At 39.0% G+C, this 7,841-nt stretch overlaps 1 non-coding gene across 1 annotated transcript; it reads left to right on the top strand.

Annotated features, from left to right (window-relative positions):
- Window positions 1-6,393: 6,393 nt before the first annotated feature.
- Window positions 6,394-6,500, top strand: LOC113612223 (U6 spliceosomal RNA). Its single transcript, XR_003429782.1, has one exon. It is a non-coding gene; the product is annotated as a U6 spliceosomal RNA (small nuclear RNA).
- The last annotated feature ends 1,341 nt before the right edge of the window (window positions 6,501-7,841 follow it).

Below are 7,841 nucleotides of genomic sequence, written 5' to 3'. Positions count from 1 at the left end.
GTCCCCCTTGCCAGGAGAAGTAGAGCGGGATGAGCAACCAGCTTCCACAGCCTTTCCAGGTACCATGTGAAGGTCTCAATTCAGTTTTACCCGACCCAGACTGCCAAAGATGAGATGTATAGAGCCAGCTAAGGAAAGAAGAGCCAAGGAAGAAAAGCAGGAGCTACCAACAGCAGCCACATAGGAGGAGTCACTTCGGTTCACAGTGACCTCCTTTGCGGACAAACTGAGCAGATTTTGCCACTGAAGAAGCCAGTGGTCAGCACAACTGATATGGACCCCCCCTTACAGATTTCACCAGAATTTGCCCCACAGGTATTCATGTTCATTGATGCCAGCTGCCAGAGTACCTCCCTGCTCCCTCCCTCCTGTCCTTACTAGAGCCCAGGGACTGCACCTGCAGCCAGCCCAGACCTCTGTGGCTATGCAAATGCAAAACGCCAGCCTAGACTCCCACAGAGGAACCCCATCGCTGTGCATATGCTTGGGAATCACCCTCCAGATACGTGCTGGTATGCTGCTTGCCTGACACCTGTCACCAGCCTCCACTACTGTGAGCACACCTTGGGGGAGACTGTGCAGCTACAGGATGGCATGCTGACAGCCGGGGTCCCTGCAATTGCAGCGGGCCCAGATTAGGCCGTTTTCTGTCCTGGCCTGCACTACCATGTTCATCTGCAGCAAGCCCCTCTAGCTGTGTACCTGAATGGCCCTGGCCCAACCCTCATCACAGGCTCCTAGTGCAGGGCCTGGTTGTGGAGGGACAACTATGTAGTCACAAGTGAGCAAAGCCCCTACAGCTTCCAGTAAGCCCATAGTTTGCCCTGGGCTGCACCACTACATTTGTCTGTAACCAGACCCTGCCACTACATAGGCACCCGTAGCTGGCCCCACAGCCAAGTGTGCGCACACCACCAGCTCCAGGCACCACCATTGCCTGCCCTCCTAGTCCATACTAGCTGGACCTGAAGGTGCCACTGAGGATCCCCAAAGCTCTTGCAGACACTGAAGACTCCCTGCAGTCACCAAGAACCATACATTCGTCCATGCTGTGGACCTCAGCAGACTGAGCCTAATGGACATCATGCCACCTTGGACCCAGTGTCATCACATGTAGCCCTTTGTACCACTGGACCTGGTGTCATGCTCCAGGATGCCCCCTCCTGTAGGTGAAAGTGTTCCTTTATCAAATTAAGTCCATAAAGCCTGGAAGAGATGACTGCTTCTTCAGATGTACAGACAGCTAAGCAAAGCTATAGGGATCATGAAGAATCAGGAAAACATGACTCTACCAAAGGAATATAGTAAGTCTCCAGTTACTGGCCCCAAAGAAGTAGAGATTCAGGAATTTCCCAACAAAGAATTCTAAATGATTTTTCCAAAGTTGTTCAGAGAGCTATAAGAGAACACAGATAAACAATTTAACAATATCAGGAAAACAGTACAAGAACAAAATGAGAAGTTCAAAAAGGAGATAAAAAAAGACCAAACAGAAAACTTGGAGCTGGTGAATATAATGACTGAATCTAAGAATTCAATAGAGAGCTTCAACAGTAGGCTTGATGAATCGGAAGAAAGAATTAGTGAACAAGAAAACAGACCAATTGAAATTATCCAATCAGAGGAGCAAAAGGAAAAAATGAAAAGGAATAAAGAAAACCTACTGTACATATGTGACACCATTAAAAGAAAAAAAGTTTTGCATCATTGGGGTCCCAGAAGGAAGAGAGAGAAATTAGTAGACAGCTCATTTAAATAAATAATGGCTAATAACTTCCCAAATCTGGGGAGAGATATATATTTCCAAGTTCACAAAAGTGTGTGTGTGTGTGTGTGTAATTGAATCACTTTGCTGTACAGCAGAAATTAACATAGTAAATCAACTATACTTCAATGAAATAAATTTTTTTAAAAAAAGAAACTAGTATGAACAATTTTATGCCAAGAAAATGGACAACCTATAAGAAATAGAAAAATTACTAGAAACATACAACCTGCCAAGACTAAATAATGCAAAAACAGAGAATTGGAACAGACCAATAATGAGTGAGGAGATTGAATCAGTAATCAAAAACCTCCCAACAAAGAAAAGGATCAGATGGTTTCGATAGTGAACTCAACCAAACATTTAAAAAATTAACATCAATCCTTCTAAAACTCTTCCCCAGAATTGAGGAGAAGGAGGGAACACTCCCAATCTCATTCTAGGAGGCCAGCTTTACATTGATACCAAAGCCAGATAAGGACACTGCAAGAAAAGAAAACTATACCAATACTCCTGATGAATAAAGATGCAAACATTCTCAAAAAATATTAACAAACTGAATTCAACAGCACATTGAAAAGATCGTACACCATGATTAAGGGGGATTTATCCCAGGAATGCAAAGATGGTTCAACATCTACAAATCAATCAATATTCCACCCCATTAGTAAAAAGAAAAATAAAAGCCATATGATCATCTCAGTAGATGCAGAGAAAACATTTGACAAAATTGAACATCCTCTTGGGACTTCCCTGGTGGTCCAGTGGTAAAGAATCCACCTTACAATGCAGGGGATGCGGGTTCGATCCCTGGTCAGGGAACTAAGATCCGACATGCCGCGGGGCAACTAAGCCCGCATGCCACAACTACTGAGCTCACATGCCTCAACTAGAGCCCACATGCTGCAAACTACAGAGCCCACACTCTCTGGAACCCATGCACTACAGCTTCAGAGCCCATGCACCCCAGAGCCTGTGTGCCACAACTAGAGAAGAGAAAACCTGCACACCACAACTAGAGAGAAGCCCGCACACCACAACAGAGAACCCATGTGCTGCAATGAAGGACCCCAGATGCCTCAACGAAGATCCTGCATGCCACAACTAAGACCTGACACAGCCAAAAATAAATAAAATAATTTGTTTTTAATTGAACATCCCCTCAATAAAAACTCTCTACACTAGGTATAGAAGGAACATATTTCAACATAATAAACGCTTTGGGCAAACCCACAGCTAACATCATACTCAGTGGTAAAATGTTTAAAGCTTTTCCTCTAAGATCAGGAACAAGAAAAGAATATCCATTCTCGCCACTCCTGTTCAGCATAGTACTGGAAGTCCTAGCTAGAGCAATCAGGCAAGAAAAAGAAATAAAAAGCATCCAAATCAAAGAGGAAGAAGTAAAATTTTCTTTATTTGCAAATTATATGATCTTATATGTAGAAAATCTTAAAAGCGTCACCAAAAAATGTTAGAACTAATCAATGAATTCAGTAAAGTTGCAGGATACAAAATCAGCATACAGAAATCACTTGCATTTCTACACACTAACAGTAAAGCATCTGAAAGAGAAATAAAAACAATCCCCATTCACAGTAATATAAAAAATAATGGAATACTTAGGAATAAATTTAGCAAAGGAGATGAAAGATCTGTACACTCAAAACCATGAGACTTTGATGAAAGAAATTAAATAAGACACAAAAAATGGACAGATATTCTGTACTCAAGGATTGGCAGAATTAATATTGTTTAAAATGGCCATACTACCCAAAGCCATCTATAGAGTTAATGCAATCCCTATCAAAATTCTAATGGCATTTTTCACAGAAATAGAAAAAAAGATCCTAAAATTAGTATGAAACCACAGAAAACCCTGAATAGTCAAAGCAATCATAAGAAAGAAGAACATACTGGAAACATTACACTTCCTAATTTCAAACCTATAGTAATCCAAACAGTATGGTACTGGCATAAAAACAGACATATAGACCAATGGACCAGAAGAGAGAACCAGAAATAAATCCTAGCATATACAGTCCACTAATATTTCCCAAGGAAGCCATGAATACTCAATGGGTGAAGGATAGTCTCTTCAATAAATAGTGCTGGGAAAATTGGATAACCACATGTAGAAGAAAGAAATTGAACCCCTTACACCACTCACAAAAATTAACTCGAAATGGATTAAATACTTAAGCATACGACATGAAACAATAAAACTCCTACAAGAAAACATAAGAAAAACCTTCTTGAAATTGGTTTTGGCAGAAATTTTTTGTATGTAACACCAAAAGCACAAGCAACAAAAGCAAAAATTAATAAGTGGAACTACATCAAATTTCTGCACAGCAAAATAAATGCTTCTTTTCAACAAAATGAACACTAACAAAATGAAAAGGAAACCTGTGGAATGGGAGAAAATATTTGCAAATCATATCTAATAAGGGGTTAATATCTAAATAAAGTTCTCATACACCTCAATAGCAGAAAAAAATCTGATTAAAAATGGGCAGAGGAACTGAATAGACATTTTTCCAAAGAAGACAAGACCTACAAATGGCCAACAGATACATGAAAAGAAGCTCAACATCATTAATCAACAGAGAAATGCAAATCAAAACCACGATGAGCTATCACCACATTCCTGTTAGAATGGCTGTCACTGAAAAGACAGAAGTTAAGTGTTGGTGAGGATGTGGAGAAAAGGAAACCCTTGTGCACTGTTGGTGGGAAAGTAAATTATTGCAGCCACTATGGAACACAGTATGGAGGTTTCTCAAGAAATTAAAAATAGAACTATCACCATATGATCCAGTGATTCCACTTCTGGGTATGTATCCAAAGGAAGTGAAAACAGGATCTTGAAGGGATATCTTCACTCCCATGTTCATTGGAGCATTATTAACAGTAGCCAAGATATGGAAACAATCCAAGTGTCCCTCAAGGGTTGAGTTGATAAAGAAGTTGTAGTATACATATATACAATGGAAAAATATTCACTTACGAGAAAGAAGGAAATGCTACTATTTGAGATAATATGAATGGACCTTGAGAACATTATGCTAAGTGAAATAAGTCAGAGAAAGACAAATGCTGCATGATAACACTTATGTGGAATCTAAAAAAGCCAAACTCATAGAAACAGAGAGTAGAGTGGTGGTTACCAAGGGCTGAGAGGTAGGAGAAATGGGGAGATGTTAGTCAAGAGTACTGTTTTATGCCTGTCTCAACCTATCAGTAACTAGTGTTGTTGCTGGACCCTTGTGGTTCTTATCATGATTGTAAGATGCCCTCAGCAATAACCAACAGGAAACTTTGGAAAAAAGGTTATTATTCAAAGGTTCTGGAAATTACACATTACACCTCGGGCCACACGGTGAAGTCAGGGGTAGAGAAAGAGAGGCAGCAGGCCTAGGGTTCTGCTTTTATTGGGATCAAGTATGGGGACCTAGGGTTTCAAGGGTCTTCTTTTTATTGGTGAATTTAAAACACAGAATGGGAATTTAAAACATGGTATTATGGAATAATAATATTTTGTTATTATGGAATAGTTCTTTATCTGATTGTGGCAGTGTATGTTACAATTCATAGAAATGTATATTCCCCCAAAAAAGTCAGTTTTATTATGTAATAATTTTTAATGAAAAATAAAGTGCAGGCTTTACAGACAGACTTCCTAGGTTTGAATCACGTACTAGCTCTTTATCTTGAGATATGTTACTTAATCTCCCTATTTCCTAATTTCCTCATAAAAATAATGGGAATAATAGTGACAGCACCCTCATAGGTTTGAAGTGAACATTAAATGGGGTAAAACATATAAGCATTTAGAACAACCCCTGGTATATAGTAAGTGCTCAATAAATATTAGCAATCATTATTAGTACACGTATACATTATGTGGGATTGTTTCATGCTGTGTAATTTTAAAAGAGTATTTTCAACAATTCAGGTGTTCCTTAGTTGATGAGTAGATAAACAAATGTGGTCTAGCAATACAATGAAATAGTATTCAGAAGTAAAAAGGAAGTAAATACTGACCCATGCTACAATATGGGCAAACCTTGAAAACATGCTAAGTGAAAGAAGCCAGACACGAAAGGTCACATATTGTATGATTCCACTTATATGAAATATCCAAAATAGGCAAATAACTAGAGACTTAAAGTCAATTAGTGATTGCCAGGGGATGGGTGAAAGAGAATTGGGACTGACTGACTGCTAATAGGTATGGGGTTATTTTTTTTGGAATGACAGAAATGTTCTGGAATAGGTAATGGTGATGGTTGCTCAACTCTGTAAATATACTAAAAACCACTGAATTGTATACTTTAAAGTGTGAACTTTATAGTATGTGAATTATGTCTCGATAAAGCTGTTATTTTTTTAAAGCTCTGAAACAAAGGAGGCTGGGGCAGTTGGGGGCAGCCTAGCCTGGCTCTTTATCTAGTTATGTGGCTGGCAAGGTGTTTATAAGAGATAGCTGTCTTTGAAGTGGATGCCTCTTTGAAGTGGCTCCCTTGGCAATCAAAGCTTAAGTCAGACACTTGCATCACAAAAAGAAAAACCAACTGTCAGGGTTTATGCTACAGGTGCAAACTGTCCCTCATAAGATAAATAAGGTGCTCTCTTCGGCAGCACATATACTAAAATTGGAATGATACAGAGAAGATTAGCATGGCCCCTGCACGAGGATGACACACACATTCATGAAGCATTCCATATTTTTCATCCACATTTGTCAGACTCAAAATCCCAGTATTTTCTAGTATACCTTGACTATAAATTAAAAATTGTTAAAATAAATGATTTTATGGCATTATATTATGTTAGTAATTTGTTAGTTTATATCAGATATTTATGGTAACTCTAATATCTTTATTTTTACAACTTTATTGGAGTATAATTGCTTTACAATGGTATGTTAGTTTCTGCTTTATAACAAAGTGAATCAGTTATACATATACATATGTTCCCATAGCTCTTCCCTCTTGCGTCTCCCTCCCTCCCACCCTCCCTAACCCACCCCTCCAGGCGATCACAAAGCACCGAGCTGATCTCCCTGTGCTATGCAGCTGCTTCCCACTAGCTATCTACCTTACGTTTGATAGTGTATATATGTCCATGCCTCTCTCTTGCTTTGTCACAGCTTACCCTTCCCCCGATGGCTATTGTAAATCATGTAGAAATTAAATTTGAGTTATGAATTACCGCTTTGCAAATTCAGTTGTGGATATTATAAATCTATAAAGTATAAATTCATGTAAGTAGGGGCTTCCCTGGTGGCCCAGTGGTTGGGAGTCCGCCTGCCGATGCAGGGGACACGGGTTTGTGCCCCAGTCTGGGAGGATCCCACATGCCGCGGAGTGGCTGGGCCCGTGAGCCATGGCCGCTGAGCCTGTGCATCCGGAGCCTGTGCTCTGCAACGGGAGAGGCCACAACAGTGAGAGGCCCGCGTACCGCAAAAAAAAAAAAAAAAAAATTCATATAAGTAATAAACTAACGCTACCTTAATATGCATATGGAAAGAGTTAAATAATAAATTTCTTAGAACTAAAAAAAAAATGAGATAAATAAGTTCGAGGGAATCTAATGTACAGCATGGTGATTATCGTTAATAACACTGTATTATATACCTGAAAGTTGCTAAAAGAGTAAGTCTTAAATGTTCTCATCACAAAAAAGAAATGGTAATGATGTGATGGAAGTGTTAACTAACACTATGGTGGTAATCATTTTGCAATATATAAGTATATCAAATCAACACACTGAACACCTTAAACTTATACAACATTAATGTCAATCATATCTCAGTAAAGCTGGAAGAGATCTTTTTAATTAAAAAATCACTGTTTTATAAATTAGCTCATTTTATTCTCACAGCAACTTTATGAGAAAGACACCATTACTATCCATGTTTTATAGGTAAGGACACTAAGTTCAGAGAATTTGAAAAACTTTCCCAAGGTCATACATACTAAAAAGGGAAAGAAATGGGATTCAAACCCAGGAAGTCTGACTCCAGAAACCATACTCTCAACACATTCTACTGTTCTGTTTTCAAATATTC

This window comes from Aethalodelphis obliquidens, unplaced genomic scaffold (assembly GCF_003676395.1).
Source record: "Aethalodelphis obliquidens isolate GAN/ISIS:26980383/991018 unplaced genomic scaffold, ASM367639v1 scaffold73, whole genome shotgun sequence".
Taxonomy (NCBI): Eukaryota; Metazoa; Chordata; class Mammalia; order Artiodactyla; family Delphinidae; genus Aethalodelphis; species Aethalodelphis obliquidens.
The sequence above is the reverse complement of the archived record's forward strand: the minus strand, read 5'-3'. Positions and strand labels throughout refer to the sequence as shown.